Consider the following 16,190-nt stretch of genomic DNA (forward strand, 5'->3'; position numbering starts at 1 on the left):
CAGTGGCCGGCTGCCTTAGAAGGGTGCATTCGGGTCCCGCACCCAGGTTAATGAACAGGTATCCCTTCTTCCTGCACTTTGTGTTTGTCTTTCCTTCTGGACGACTTTGCATGGAACGTAGAAGTCCACTCTCGGTTCTGTGTGTGTTGGGAGCTGTGGCCCTCGAAAGCTGACCCTTGGGATCTCAGTGGGTTCTGATGGACACCCAATCCCCCGCGTTGGGCTTCCATTTCGCTCTATCTGGGCAGTTAATGGGACAAAGTCTGGAACCTTGTCCCCGGCTGGTCAATTGGAGAGGGGCTTGTGTGACGCTATGGACTAGCCAGGTAGTCACAGGTAGGCCCTTGCATAACACCCGTCCCCCTAAAAAGGTAAGAGCAGCCAACCACACTAAAATCTAGTCACCTCCCTCAGAGCTTGATGGTCACACCAGGGGGCGCAGCCAGGCAGTTGGCCACGCCCGCCGAGGAGTCCAGAGGGAATGAGGCAGGAAGTGCAAGTCAGATTAGTGACAGGAGGAGTAGAGCGCAGCAGGCCTGTGGTGACAGGTCTGCAGCGGAAACTGACAGGTGCCAGGGTCGTAGCCCTGGTACCTTGACTAGAAGGCAGGCGGTGACCTGACCTGCAGGAGCCGGGAAGACGGCCAGGTGGAACCGTATGGGACCGGAACAGGGTAGTGGCCCGCCGGTACCGAACCGGGAAACCGACTGGAAACCGGAGCACAAGGGGGGGTACTCAGACCCAGAACGAGGCCCAGAAGCCACTGAACCATGTTGAATTCACTGATTGAGGTCTGGACCTTTGGTCCTTTCCCATCCCAAGACCCGAAAGAAGGCAACAGCCCACCGAGGGGGATAAAAAGCCACCACACAGGCAGAGAGATCCCACGCGCCAGCACCTGTGGGCAAACGGACTCCACCGGTACATATACAGCCGGGGAGCGGACTCCCGCTGCTAAGGCACAGGCAGTCTACACAAACATAAAGAGGTGCAGGAGAAAGGCCAAGACCACCAACCCAGGTGGGGGACAAGACGCAGCCGGCTGCGGGCACCGACCACCATCAAACTTTGTTCATCAAAGACTTGAGTGTGTCTGTAATCATGAGTACAACAGTGCCATCCAGCCATGCACCGCCCTGCACCGCCCAATTGCCACTCTCCCCAAGTGGGCCCCGGGGCCACCATCCCTGCCCATGGAGGGGTTAACATCTTGCTGCACGACCATCTCCCCCAGGTGCCCCGTAACTGCAGCGGTGGTGTCTACACCTTCACCACGTCCCGTGGGTGGCGTCACGAACTCAAACACAGTTCCGGCCGTACACCTACCTAACCACCCCCATCGAGATCGCCAGCAACCCCTTGCAGAGCGACGTGACCTCCGGGTCCGGAGGCGCTCGAGCCACCCACCAAACGAGCCCAGACCCGAGCGGCTCGGCTGCAGCCGAGCGCGGGGCGCTACACTTGCAACCTTCCTCGCCCTAGGGTCCAGGCACCCAGACTGTGCACGGCCCCCGAACCGGATTCCTGCTGTTGGCACCGGCGGGATACAACCCTGCCCCGGTCCACTTTAGGTCTCCCGCGACCGCATCTCCGTCGCCTGTGGCCCTGTTCACTGTCTGTCACCTTGCCGGGTAGTCCAAGAGCTACTACCCTGGATTACACTGCTGTCAGCTCTCCACATTTCAACTGTCTACACTGCAAAGCCTGAACTTGATCTACCGTGTTCCCGCCTCTGACACCTCAGGACCCCTAGGTGGGCGTTCTCATCTGATCCTGCCCACTGGTGTGTCCTTATTATCATGAGGGGGTGACTAGGGTTTAATGGCTGTGTGTTATAGCTAAGTGTGGGTTTCTGGTGGCAACAAGGAGGATGTACATCTTTTGTGACTACCTAGTTTTGCCAGGGCATCACAGACGCAGCTTAGTTGGTATAGCTCTCTACAGGTAGACTGGGCCCCAGGGCCGATGGGAGTAGTAGTCAGTGATGGCGAGGGTGCAGGGCCGGAGGCACAGGTGAATAACGGGGAGACACAGGCATGCAGCCTCAAGGTTTTTACTCACTGTAGCAGGTTCCAAGGTAACACAATCAGTCAGTGATCGCCTTTGGAGTGCTGGGTTCCACTGTGATGGGCTCCAGTCGATCCCGGGTAGTTTGGAGGTCAAGACTGGGGCACCCTTCTAGTGTTCCTTCCCTGGTCATCTTCCTGCACTGACTTCTCTCCCTCCTGTCCCACTCCTACGCACACATTGCCCTGAGCCAGTGACTTGAAGCTCAATTCTGTGGCCCTATGTGGTCACCTTCCAGCGGATTCTTGTGTGGAGTTGGCCTTGGTACTAGATGTGTCCTCAGCCTCTGGTTTTACTAGCGGCGCACATTGGTACTTTTCATCTAGTCTAGGGACCAGTCCCTGTTCTGCGGCCAAGTCCCTCCACTCTAATATGTCATATGTGGAACGAGGCCACGAGTGTATGGCACACTTTCCTGTGGACTCTAGGACCCCTACTGTCTTGCGCCTTCATCGAGCTGCAACAGCTCCAGACCACAGGTCTTCAGTCCTCCACTGCTCCTTCTCGACTTTCTCTCTGTCACTACAATGTCCCCTCACTAACTAGACTCCACCCCCAGGTTTGTGGGATTAGGGGGAGGGAGGTGTCATCACCAGTGGTGGCTATACATAGCATTAATGGCACCAAGCCCTAACCCTGACCTGGTTGAGCGCTGCTAATTTAGAGTGTTGTGGTGGTTTGTGTGCATACTGGTGGATGTCCTTTTCCTTACCCAGGATGGGGCACCACTTCTCTGGCTGAGATGCAGTAACTCTGTGGCGACTGAAGCCTCAGGGGCGCTACACTGCCACATCTACTTCTTTTCCTGTAGTCCTTTTCTTCCACTCTTCCCTCTCTCAAGAAGTCCTCTTTTTTCTCCTTGTACTTTTCTTCCCATAGCTCTCATCATCTTTTTCTTCTGTTTCTGAGGTAACTTCTTTTCCTCTCGCCCTCCTCTTTTTCCTCTTACTTCTGTTTCTGAGGTCCTCTTCCTTCTCATACTTTTCTTCTTATAGTCTTCTATTTCCTCTCTTACTTCTCCTCATTTTTAATGCAAATCTGTCTCATATAAATACTTCCCATCCTGAAGTTCACCTCTTCCTCATTACACTTCACTTCTTGCAGTTTTTCTCTTTCTTACATCTTTTACTAGACTTTTTCTCTTTGAGATTTTTCTTCAGTTCCTCCATTAATTTCCTCCTTGTAGTCCTCCTTTTCATACTACTCTTCTAGAAGTCCTCTTCATCCTGTAATAGTTCTCTTCGTGCAGTTTTACTCTTTCTCCAATTTCTCTTCTTGCACATTTCCTCTTCCTCTAATTTCTCTTCCTGCAGATTCCTCTTCCTCTAATTTCTTTGCTTTAATCTTTCTTTTCCTCTAAATTCTCTTCCTGCAGTTTTCCTCTTTCTTTAATTTCTCTTCTAGTAGTTTTCCTCTTCCACTAATTTCTCTTCATGCAGTTTTCCCATTCCTCTAATCTCTCTTCCGGTAGTTTCCCTCTTCCTCTAAATTCTCTTCCTGCAGTTGTCCTCTTCCTCTAATTTCTCTTCCTGTAGTTTTCCTCTTCCTCTAATTTCTCTTTCTGCAATTTTCCTCTTTCTCTAATCTCTCTTCTGATAGTTTACTTTTTCTTCTAATTTCTCTTCCAGCAGTTTTCCTCTTCCTCAAATTTATGTTCCTGCAGTTTCCCCTTCCTCTAATTTCTCTTCCTGCAGTTTTCCTCTTCCTCTAAACTCTCTTCCTGCAGTTTCCATCTTCCTCTAGTTTCTCTTCTGGTAGTTTTCCGTCTTCCTCTAATTTCTCTTCTTGAATATGAAGGCTCATCTGCCTCCTTCCTCAGGATTCTTTTTCCCTGAGGAAGGAGGCAGATGAGCCTCGGAAACGCGAGATTCTTTTTCCCTGAGGAAGGAGGCAGATGAGCCTCGGAAACGCGTAGGAATGATCTAAATAAAGAGAATAATTTGACTTATACATGCTCGTGGTTTTTAGCGCGGCAATAAACCCGTTTTCTCCAGTCCTTCATATTCAAAATCTGCTCTATAACGGGGCCGCTGCAGAACCACCCAAGCGCTCATCCATGCTAACAAAGGGGTTGTGACTGGCACAACCCGGCCAGGTGAGTGCACTGTTTTTATCCTCTTTCACTCTGTAAACCGGGTAAAACCCTATTGCGCCTTTCTTGTCTCCCCCATTACAGCACTTTCTAATTTCTCTTCTGGTAGTTTTCCTCTTCCTCTAATTTCTCTTCCTGCAGTTTCCCTCTTACTCTAATTTTTCTTCCTGCAGTTGCAGTTTTCCTCTTCCTGTAATTTCTCTTCCTGAAATTTTCCTCTTCCTATAATTGCTCTTTCTACAGTTTTCCTATTTCTCTATTTTCTCTTCCAGTAGTTTTCCTCTTCCTGTAATCTCTCTTTGGATAGTTTTCCTCTTCCTCTAATCTCTCTTCTTGCAGTTTCCCTCTTCCTCTAATCTCTCTTCCGGTAGTTTCCCTCTTCCTCTAATCTCTCTTCCGGTAGTTTCCCTCTTCCTCTAATCTCTCTTCCGGTAGTTTCCCTCTTCCTCTAATCTCTCTTCCAGTAGTTTCCCTCTTCCTCTAATCTCTCTTCCAGTAGTTTTCCTCTTCCTCTAATCTCTCTTCCGGTAGTTTCCCTCTTCCTCTAATCTCTCTTCCGGTAGTTTCCCTCTTCCTCTAATCTCTCTTCCAGTAGTTTTCCTCTTCCTCTAATCTCTCTTCCAGTAGTTTTCCTCTTCCTCTAATCTCTCTTCCAGTAGTTTTCCTCTTTCTCTAATCTCTCTTCCAGTAGTTTTCCTCTTCCTCTAATCTCTCTTCCAGTAGTTTTCCTCTTCCTCTAATCTCTCTTCCAGTAGTTTTTCTCTTCCTCTAATCTCTCTTCCAGTAGTTTTCCTCTTTCTCTAATCTCTCTTCCAGTAGTTTTCCTCTTCCTCTAATCTCTCTTCCAGTAGTTTCCCTCTTCCTCTAATCTCTCTCAGTGCATGATCTTGGAGTACTCCACAGCTCTATGATCTTCTATCTTCTATCTATCATCTATTAGCGGTGAGCTCACTTTTTGAAATTCTAACTTTACTGAATCTGGCCAAGAAATTAGATTTGGAGAAATTCAAAACCCCACAAATCGAAATTCTTCCAAAATCACAAATAGTCCTGGAAAACATGTCTGATACTATTTACCTTCCTCTCACACTAATCTTCTTTGGTGCTGTCCTGTCACACACGGCCTGTACAGTTTGTTCAGTGTTTTGTGTGTGTCTCTCCTTATCTCTACGGCTAAGCTGTGAGCTGTGACGTCCTCTCACTCTCCACATTCACCACAGAATATCTGCTGCATTCCCAACTTCTGCTTTTATACAGACTAATGTAATCTCTCCTAACTGGCCGTCCGATACCACCTGATGTGACAGGTTGTAGACATTATGAAGAAGTCCATCCGGCCATGCTCTAGGTCATGATTCTTCTGCAATTCACACTAAGTGATTAGCATATTGTTGATATTCTCCAAGTTCAGCAAATTTTATAAATTCACTTAGCGTAGAATTGATTCGTTGATGTTCTAAATGTGAGAAGTATCGCAGGTAAGTTCCTCCTCTCGTTTCTGGCACCACTGTCAAAGTTGAATCGTTGTAGAAACGTTTCGTTAAACAATGAGGTATCAGAAATCATAGCCCTGCCAAGCAGATGTGGAGAGGATGGATTCAATTTCAGGTTAGAAGGACACTCAAGCATCTGTTAACATAGAACCTGATGCCCTACGAGGAGGACCATACGAATTCACGGCATCCTCCAGCTAACCTAATCTACAGATATGTAACTCGGCCCCGTCTGAGCTCACTGCTTCCAGTCCATTACTGCTTTCATGTTTGGTGGATACACTCCTATGGGAATTAATTAGAAAGATCTCAACATCGCAGTCAGATAATCCCACCACCTACGTTGCTACTGTCAGATTCCAGGATGATAGCTTACATTGTTGAGTTGCATCTGGTTTCGTTTGCCTCCATAGACATTTATAATGTGAAGATCTGTATGCTAGAGGTGAGAAGGGGCCTGAAGCTTCCCAAACACATAGCTGCACAAGTGCAAGGTTTGCAGCTCAATCATCCATCAGAAGCAGAGGGGTTAGATTACGCAGGTCTGGAAGGATACAATTGTTTGAAAAGTAAGAGGTGATTTTTATATACTTTCGATCTCTCTCTATAATATTCCGACACGTACAGTTTTTACACAAACTCTGACTCCATAGGCTTTTTTGACACCATACACCCCTGCAGCTTCAGTCGCCACAGGGTATTGCATCTCACTTAAGGTGAAGTACTCATCCCGGGTATGGAAGAGGTTAAACACTGGTGTTCATTACTTACACAACACAGCCAGGAAGTGAGTCAGCAGATACACAACATACAGCTCAGGAGCTTTCCCACTGGAACTGGGCTAGAGGTGGTCACCATAGCAACGGGACTTCCCCAGCACTAGTGAGTCATCAGGAAGGTGGGGGCAGCATGAGGGAAGTGAGAGAACACACAGACTTTTATCTCAGAATAGTCTGGGACACAGAACAACACGGCCACTGAGGAGAGTGCTTTAGAGCTTCCTCAGTTAGGACCGGTCCAACTGGAAGAGACGACCGGGTGAGCTGGAGAGACACAGAAGCAACGTGGTAGCTGGAGGTAGTGCTCAATGAGGAGCATAGGCAGATTTTCTGTTAGACAGAGTTCATAAGAGTGTGGTGCTGGGCTTACCACGATTCCTTTCAGTAGTTAGTGATTGGATTAAGCTTCTGTTTATAACAATTTGATCAAAATAGCTACAAGGGACTTGTCATACATTGTCCACACTTGCACGGCATCGGACTCTGTTCACATTGCAGAGTTAAACAAGCAACTTGGTCTCTCTTACGTGCTCAGCTCTGCTGGGCGTCAGCTCAGTTCTTTCACTGCACCCAGCTGTGCAGGAGTTAATCCTTCATGAAGCAGTGTGCAACTCTTCTGTGAGTCAGGTTGCTGATTACCTTCCACAGCTGGTCTCTTCCTATTTAAGGCTGGGGAGTGTGTCAGGAGACATGACGACATCCCGGAGCAGGTGGATGTTACAGACTTTGTGCTCCTCCACCTTCTATTTTAGGAGGCCCACAGATAATCCATAGGATTTAGGTCTGGAGACACTTGGCCAGTCCAGCATCTTTACACTCAGTTTTTTATCAAGGTGTGGCACCCCTGCGGCTTCAGTCACCACAGGGTATTGCATCTCACTTAAGGTGAAGTACTCATCCCGGGTAAGGAAGAGGTTAAACACTGGTGTTCATCATTTACACAACACAGCCAGGAAGTGAGTCAGCAGTTACACAACATACAGCTCAGGAGCTTTCCCACTGGAACTGGGCTAGAGGTGGTCACCATAGCAACATGACTTCCCCAGCACTAGTGAGTCATCAGGAAGGTGGGGCAGCATGAGGCAAGTGAGAGAACACACAGACTTTTACCTCAGAATAGTCTGGGACACAGAACAACACGGCCACTGAGGAGAGTGCTTTAGAGCTTCCTCAGTTAGGACCGGCCCAACTGGAAGAAATGACCGGGTGAGCTGGAGAGACACAGAAGCAACACGGTAGCTGGAGGTAGTGCTCAATAACTCCCTCAGCACCAGCGCAGTCAGGGTGCAGAGCCCTACATAGTGTACACTCCACAATGCGCCATCAGAATCTGCAGGGAAGAGGGATTTTATGTCCCATTGTCTACTACAAAGGTCCCAGGGCACAGCAGCATAAAGAGTCAGGAGTCAAGACCACGGTCTGGCCCATATTTGATTCGTGCTGCCTGCGGATGGGAACTAAACCCAAGGACACGGGGTCCCCAAGTAACTTCAAGTCAAGGGGATCCACACTAAAGAGTACAGCAAGGGAAGGTCTCACAGCCTACAACACTGGTGGTGGACTCTGAACTACCCGGGATCGGCTGGAGCCTATCACAGCGGAAACCGGCACTCTGAGGGTGACAACTTAACAGTGAGTAAAGACCTTGAACCGCGTCCACTGTGTCAGCCCATCATTGCCGACGCTGGCGCCCCATGATCCTGCGCCATCAGCCACTACCACTCCTGTCATCCTCCCCTGGGGCCTTACTCTACCTGTGGGGAGCCGAACCATCCGAGCTACGACACCATCTGCCCCAGAGGACAGCACCCGCAGCAGCGGCTAATCCCTGGCTGCGTTCCACAGGTGGCATCACGAGACAACTACTCCCAACATCCCCACTATCTTCCATTCACCCCTTCGTGGACACCTTGGGGCCACAAAGCCAGGCCAGGCCTCCGTGACATCCCCAAGATCTCCTTTCATCACCGGCCTGGTGACGAGTACGACCCCGGCCCTGTGGGGTGCTCCAGAGGCAGTGGGGGTCTTGGAGGAATTTGGGGTCATTATCATGCTGGCATATGAAGGGAATCATGCTCTGCTTCAGGATGTCACAGTACATATTGGCATTTATGGTTCCCTCAATGAACAGCAGCTCCCCCCAGCCAGTAGCATTCATGCAGCCCCAAACCATGACCTCCACCACCATGCCTAACTGTAGGCATTACACACTTGACTTTGTCCTCACCTGATTGTCGCCACTCACGCTGACACCATCTGATCCAAATAAGATTATCTTGATCTAATTGGACCACAGGATGGTTCCAGTAATCCATGATCTTAGGGGTACTTTGCACACTACGACATCGCAAGCCGATGCTGCGATGTCGAGCGCGATAGTCCCTGCCCCCGTCGCAGCAGTGATATCTTGTGATTGCTGCCGTAGCGAACATTATCGCTACGGCAGCTTCACACGCGCTTACCTGCCCTGCGATGTCGCTCTGGCCCGCGACCCGCCTCCTTCCTAAGATCGGCAGCACAGGAACGAGGAACAACATCATACCGTCGATGCTGCAAAATTATGGAAATGTCGGACGCTACACCGATCATACAATGACGACGATTTTGCGCTCGTTAATCGTATGTAAAAGGATTCACATACTGCGATGTCGACAGCGACGCCGGATGTGCGTCACTTTCGATTTGACCCCACCAACATCACACCTGCGATGTCGCAACGTGCAAAATACCCCTTAGTCTGCTTGTCTTCAGCAAACTGCTGGCAGTCTTTTCTTTTCCATCTTCTTTAGAAGATAAGAAGAAAACCCAAGTCCAGCTTCACTAACTATAGGCTTCTTTATTATTAAAATCACAAAAAAATATACAGAAGCTCCTGTGAAGCTCTAGTGACCTCCATGCCCAAGAGAGTTAAGGCAGCGCTGGAAAATAATGGTGGCCGCATAAAATATTCCCATTTTGGACACAGTGTGGCCATTTTCACACTTTTGTTGCCAGCGGTTTAGATATTAGTGGCTGTGTTGAGTTATTTAAAAGGCACCAAATTTGCATGGCTATGTGACGCCCTGGGCAAGCCAGGTGTCACAGGTCATCACACCACCACACCCTACACCCCAGTTAGGAACACCAAAGCTAACCAGAAATCCTTGTTGCCTTCCTCCAGGGGCTGATGTTCACACCAGGGGGTGGGCCAGGCGGTTGGCTCCGCCCACCGAGGAGTACACAGCCCTGGAGGCGGGAGGAACCAGGCAGATAGAGTTTGGAGGAGGAAGTGGAAGGAGAGGAGTGTTAGAGTCAGCTCAGGGAAGAGCTTGAGAACAGAGATGAGTGTAGGAAGTGAAAGTAGAAGGCAGTGAAGTGGTAGAGGAGCAAAGGAGAAAACTGGAGTAAAGGAGTAAAAGTGACAGTAAGAAAGCCTGAAGCTGGTCCGGGTGTGTGCCCCGGACTGAGACAGCAAGGTCAGCAGACAGCGGTGACTGTCTGGAGGGGTGATTGCTTGGAGGTTCCTGGAAGGACCGCGGACGGGTGGTGACCCGGCGGTCTGGAGCAGTGTACGAAGAACAGTCAGCACCAGGGCAGGGGCCTCTTGGACCCCGGCAAGGCTAGCCGTCAGTGAAGGGGACGGCTGTCTCCCAACAACCAAGTCCCGATTGAAGGCAACAGCCCAACCATTAAAGCAGAGACACCGCCACCGCCAGGGCACCAGTGTCTGAGGGCCAGCGCCTGCGGGCAAAGAGTAGAGCTCCTCCGGTCCAGCTTGAAGCCAGGGAGCGGGTTACCGGTGGGAACCCATCGCAACCATCAACAACATAGGTGCAGGACAGAGGGACATCACCGTCACCTACTGGGGAAAGCAAGTGCAGCCGTCCGTGGGAACCGTCTTTCCAGCTGTGTGTTTTACCGAGAACTGTGTCATCGTCTCAGGCTGAGTGAGTACCACAGTGCCGCAAGGCACAGTGCTGCCCCCACGTCCCTGCGCCCACCAAGCCCTGCATCTCCCACCTCATCACTGGGCCCCGGGATCACCAACCCCTACACACGGAGGGGCAACACAACAACTTGCTGCTTCACACCATCACTCCCGGGATCCCCACACCGAGCAGCGGTGGTGCTAACAAATCACCACAACCGTGGGTGGCGTCACGGACAATAGACTATATCCCAAAACCCAATCCCCTTTCACTCACGGGCGAGGAGCGCCGCTAGAGTCCCCGGGATCCGGCCCATCGCTCGAGCCACCGAGCAGCAGCAGGCCGCAGCAGCCGCGGCAGCCGGACCCGAGCAGCAGTGGGAGAGCGCGGTGTCCCCTCCTCCGCCCGCGACAACTTGGCGTCACGAACAGGATCTTACCGCTCTGCCGTTGGGTAGAGGTGCGCCTTGTAACCGCCGGAGGTATCCGGCTGAAAAATTCCAGAAGTCGCCATCTTTGGCGCGAAAAGTTCCCGCTCGAGCGTCTTCTCGAGTAGCAGAGGCGCGAAGGCCAAAACTCCGCCCCAATAGAGGAGGGGCCGGAAAGAAGCTAAGGGGGACGCAATGGCGGCTGAATGTATGTAGCGCGCGGCTGTACGAGCCAGGACGCTGGGACCCTGTGGTTTGCCGAGCCTTGCAAAGAAATGTCTGTTCCGCCCAGCTACGCGGAGGCTACTGAGACGGTGCCCGGGACAGCGGCATGGCTGAGGGCCCGAACGGCAGGGATCTGCCGACACTACCGGGGCCAGATCTGCAGGTTGATGGAGCAGTGGACCGTGGAGGTGGAGAATATAGCTGCGGTTGCACGAGTATATGGAATGGAGGCCATGATGGAGGAGCTGGTGAGTGATCCACGCCCCTGTGTCCCCGAGGGACCGGCCGCTGCGGCTGAGGGACCCGGTCTGCGCCTGGCTCCCACGCCACCTCTGTCCTCCTTACCCGTACACCGTACTGCACCTGGCCCATCGGGCGTACACCCCTCCATGATTGTGGCCACGAGAGTAGCCAGCCTAGAGGCTACGGCAGCTGGTAGCCACCCGCCTGGTACAGAGGCCGACGATAGTGATTCCGGGCTTGACACCGAGCCCATGTCAGAAGAGAATGGGCCCACCTCAGTGAAAGTCCGGAGTAAGGGCAGCGGATGCCCGCTGCAGCAGTCCCCGTTGGGACCACCACTGAGTTTTGAGTTTGAAAAAGTTTGTTGGAAAAGAATGATAAGCAAAAATGATTACCGAAGTTTCATCAGATTGTCTACAACCGTGATTGAGAGAAAACCGGCCGTTGCCGGCACCGTTGTCCCCGTGGGGACCGTTTAAAAAGGTTTGCATGAGGAACTGCTCATGGACAAGCCCGTGAACTTGCAGGGCAACCACAAACGTTAGTGGCTTGTAAATAAGTTGTTTACAGTTACCGTTTCCGCATTGCCGCCTCCGGAGAGGCAGGTTGGAGGGAGGGCCCTCAGCAGAGCAGGCTGGGGCCCAGCCACCAAAGGAACCGGTGGCTACCCTCTGGAGGGGAAGGACAGCTCCCGCTCGGGTAACTTGTGCTGGACTTGGGTCAAGGGGTGCTGCCTGGGTTTTAGGGGCAGCATCAGGGCCAGGTTGCTTGGGTGGGAGAGAGCGGAAACCGTAACCGTGAACCGTTTTGCAACGTTTAAGTAAAGTGCCTCCCGTTATGGGAAGAAGTAATAAAAATGTATATATGTTACCGTTTTACTTTTATATAGTTTACAGAAAAGAAAACCGGTGTTGGACGGGCAGCCCGCGGACGGTCTGCATTTTGCTAAGGGGGAATGTGATGCCCTGGGCAAGCCAGGGGTCACATGTCATCACACCACCGCACCCTACACCCCAGTTAGGAACACCAAAGCTAACCAGAAATCCTTGTTGCCTTCCTCCAGGGGCTGATGTTCACACCAGGGGGTGGGCCAGGCGGTTGGCTCCGCCCACCAAGGAGTACACAGCCCTGGAGGCGGGAGGAACCAGGCAGATAGAGTTTGGAGGAGGAAGTGGAAGGAGAGGAGTGTTAGAGTCAGCTCAGGGAAGAGCTTGAGAACAGAGATGAGTGTAGGAAGTGAAAGTAGAAGGAAGTGAAGTGGTAGAGGAGCAAAGGAGAAAACTGAAGTAAAGGAGTAAAAGTGACAGTAAGAAAACCTGAAGCTGGTCCGGGTGTGTGCCCCGGACTGAGACAGCAAGGTCAGCAGATGGCGGTGACGGTCTGGAGGGGTGATTGCTCGGAGGTTCCTGGAAGGACCGCGGACGGGTGGTGACCCGGCGGTCTGGAGCAGTGTACGAAGAACAGTCAGCACCAGGGCAGGGGCCTCTCGGACCCCGGCAAGGCTAGGAGTCGCCATAATTTGCCAAATCCGTCAGTGAAGGGGACGGCTGTCTCCCAACAACCAAGTCCCGATTGAAGGCAACAGCCCAACCATTAAAGCAGAGACACCGCCACCGCCAGGGCACCAGTTTCTGAGGGCCAGCGCCTGCGGGCAAAGAGTAGAGCTCCTCCGGTCCAGCTTGAAGCCGGGGAGCGGGTTACCGGTGGGAACCCATCGCAACCATCAACAACATAGGTGCAGGACAGAGGGACATCACCGTCACCTACTGGGGAAAGCAAGTGCAGCCGTCCGTGGGAACCGTCTTTCCAGCCGTGTGTTTTACCAAGAACTGTGTCATCGTCTCAGGCTGAGTGAGTACCACAGTGCCGCAAGGCACAGCGCTGCCCCCGCGTCCCTGCGCCCACCAAGCCCTGCATCTCCCACCTCATCACTGGGCCCCGGGATCACCAACCCCTACCCACGGAGGGGCAACACAACAACTTGCTGCTTCACACCATCACTCCCGGGATCCCCACACCGAGCAGCGGTGGTGCTAACAAATCACCACAACCGTGGGTGGCGTCACGGACAATAGACTATATCCCAAAACCCAATCCTCTTTCACTCACGGGCAAGGAGCGCCGCTAGAGTCCCCGGGATCCGGTCCATCGCTCGAGGCTCCGAGCAGCAGCAGGCAGCAGCAGCCGCGGCGGCAGCCGGACCCGAGCAGCAGTGGGAGAGCGCGGTGTCCCCTCCTCCGCCCGCGACAGCTATACAAGCTGCGCACTGACACTGTGCATTGTATCACAGAGGCAGATCCGCAGTGTTATCCCAGTATATATATACAGTTAGGTCCAGAAATATTTGGACAGTGACACAAGTTTTGTTATTTTAGCTGTTTACAAAAACATATTCAGAAATACAATTATATATATAATATGGGATGAAAGTGCACACTCCCAGCTGCAATATGAGAGTTTTCACATCCAAATCGGAGAAAGGGTTTAGGAATCATAGCTCTGTAATGCATAGGCTCCTCTTTTTCAAGGGACCAAAAGTAATTGGACAAGGGACTCTAAGGGCTGCAATTAACTCTGAAGGCGTCTCCCTCGTTAACCTGTAATCAATGAAGAGTTAAAAGGTTTGGGGTTGATTACAGGTGTGTGGTTTTGCATTTGGAAGCTGTTGCTGTGACCAGACAACATGCGGTCTAAGGAACTCTCAATTGAGGTGAAGCAGAACATCCTGAGGCTGAAAAAAAACAAAAAATCCATCAGAGAGATAGCAGACATGCTTGGAGTAGCAAAATCAACAGTCGGGTACATTCTGAGAAAAAAGGAATTGACTGGTGAGCTTGGGAACTCAAAAAGGCCTGGGCATCCACGGATGACAACAGTGGTGGATGATCGCCGCATACTTTCTTTGGTGAAGAAGAACCCGTTCACAACATCAACTGAAGTCCAGAACACTCTCAGTGAAGTAGGTGTATCTGTCTCTAAGTCAACAGTAAAGAGAAGACTCCATGAAAGTAAATACAAAGGGTTCATATCTAGATGCAAACCATTCATCAATTCCAAAAATAGACAGGCCAGAGTTAAATTTGCTGAAAAACACCTCATGAAGCCAGCTCAGTTCTGGAAAAGTATTCTATGGACAGATGAGACAAAGATCAACCTGTACCAGAATGATGGGAAGAAAAAAGTTTGGAAAAGAAAGGGAACAGCACATGATCCAAGGCACACCACATCCTCTGTAAAACATGGTGGAGGCAACGTGATGGCATGGGCATGCATGGCTTTCAATGGCACTGGGTCACTTGTGTTTATTGATGACATAACAGCAGACAAGAGTAGCCGGATGAATTCTGAAGTGTACCGGGATATACTTTCAGCCCAGATTCAGCCAAATGCCGCAAAGTTGATCGGACGGCGCTTCATAGTACAGATGGACAATGACCCCAAGCATACAGCCAAAGCTACCCAGGAGTTCATGAGTGCAAAAAAGTGGAACATTCTGCAATGGCCAAGTCAATCACCAGATCTTAACCCAATTGAGCAAGCATTTCACTTGCTCAAATCCAGACTTAAGACGGAAAGACCCACAAACAAGCAAGACCTGAAGGCTGCGGCTGTTAAGGCCTGGCAAAGCATTAAGAAGGAGGAAACCCAGCGTTTGGTGATGTCCATGGGTTCCAGACTTAAGGCAGTGATTGCCTCCAAAGGATTCGCAACAAAATATTGAAAATAAAAATATTTTGTTTAGGTTTGGTTTATTTGTCCAATTACTTTTGACCTCCTAAAATGTGGAGTGTTTGTAAAGAAATGTGACAATTCCTACAATTTCTATCAGATATTTTTGTTCAAACCTTCAAATTAAACGTTACAATCTGCACTTGAATTCTGTTGTAGAGGTTTCATTTCAAATCCAATGTGGGGGCATGCAGAGCCCAACTCGCCAAAATTGTGTCACTGTCCAAAGATTTCTGGACCTAACTGTATATATATATAAATATATATATATATATATATATATATACACTGTATAAATATATTGTTTTTTACCCATTTTGGCATGGTTACCATCAACTCTAGATTCCCAAACTTGCATATTTGAAAGAGCTGGACATAGTCATTGTTCTCGGGAAGCTGGCATGAACCGTATATTGGTTCGGTGTCTTTTGGGTAAAAGGTTTTATAAAACTCTCACACCATGAGCAGAAGCCAGAACAATGAACCTTTGTTACAATGAGGCTGCGGAGCTGTGAATCAGCTTTTGATTCTACAGTCAACATCTCCTTTGCTGTTATTCTTTTCATGGCCAGAAGCTAAGCCGGGGCTGTGATTCCACTGGGCTTACGACTTTGACAAAGGGCGATTATTTTTCTTGTTTCATTAATATATAATCCACCCCGGGCTATGGGGGCCGTTAAACATATTGCCCAGGAATATTCTTTTGGAGGCCTCTAAAACTGACGGACCCCAGAGAGAAATTCATAACTCACTTTTTGGTAACAATTGCTGGAGCTGTGAAGATTTCCAGTTACTGGAGCTTTACAGATTGGACAAACTTTCCACATCCAGTGAACTTTTATAAAACTTGCAGCACCTTGGAATAAAGTCTTGCTTTTGATACCTAATAGCTACAAAAGTCACACTTTCAAAGTTGAAGGTAGATATAAGTCCAACAAGTTCAATGTATAGCTGTCTCGGTCACCTCCCTACTTTATGAGACTAGTGACAGATTTGTTTCGGACGTGTACCGCCCCTGCAGTGGTTGAACCGCTCGGATCCAGGTGTCGCTACTCGTGGCTCGAGGGTTTCCGGACCCGGGGGCTCGGGGTAACTCCGAAACGTGATGGGGGGCTTATTTACAGGGTAGTTAGGTAGTTCGTGACACCACCCGTGGTGTGCGGTAATAGGGAGTACCGCCGCTGCCGTTGGGAGTACCCGGGGTGATGGAATGGGGCAGCCAGATGA

This window comes from Anomaloglossus baeobatrachus, chromosome 1 (assembly GCF_048569485.1).
Source record: "Anomaloglossus baeobatrachus isolate aAnoBae1 chromosome 1, aAnoBae1.hap1, whole genome shotgun sequence".
Lineage (NCBI taxonomy): Eukaryota > Metazoa > Chordata > Amphibia > Anura > Aromobatidae > Anomaloglossus > Anomaloglossus baeobatrachus.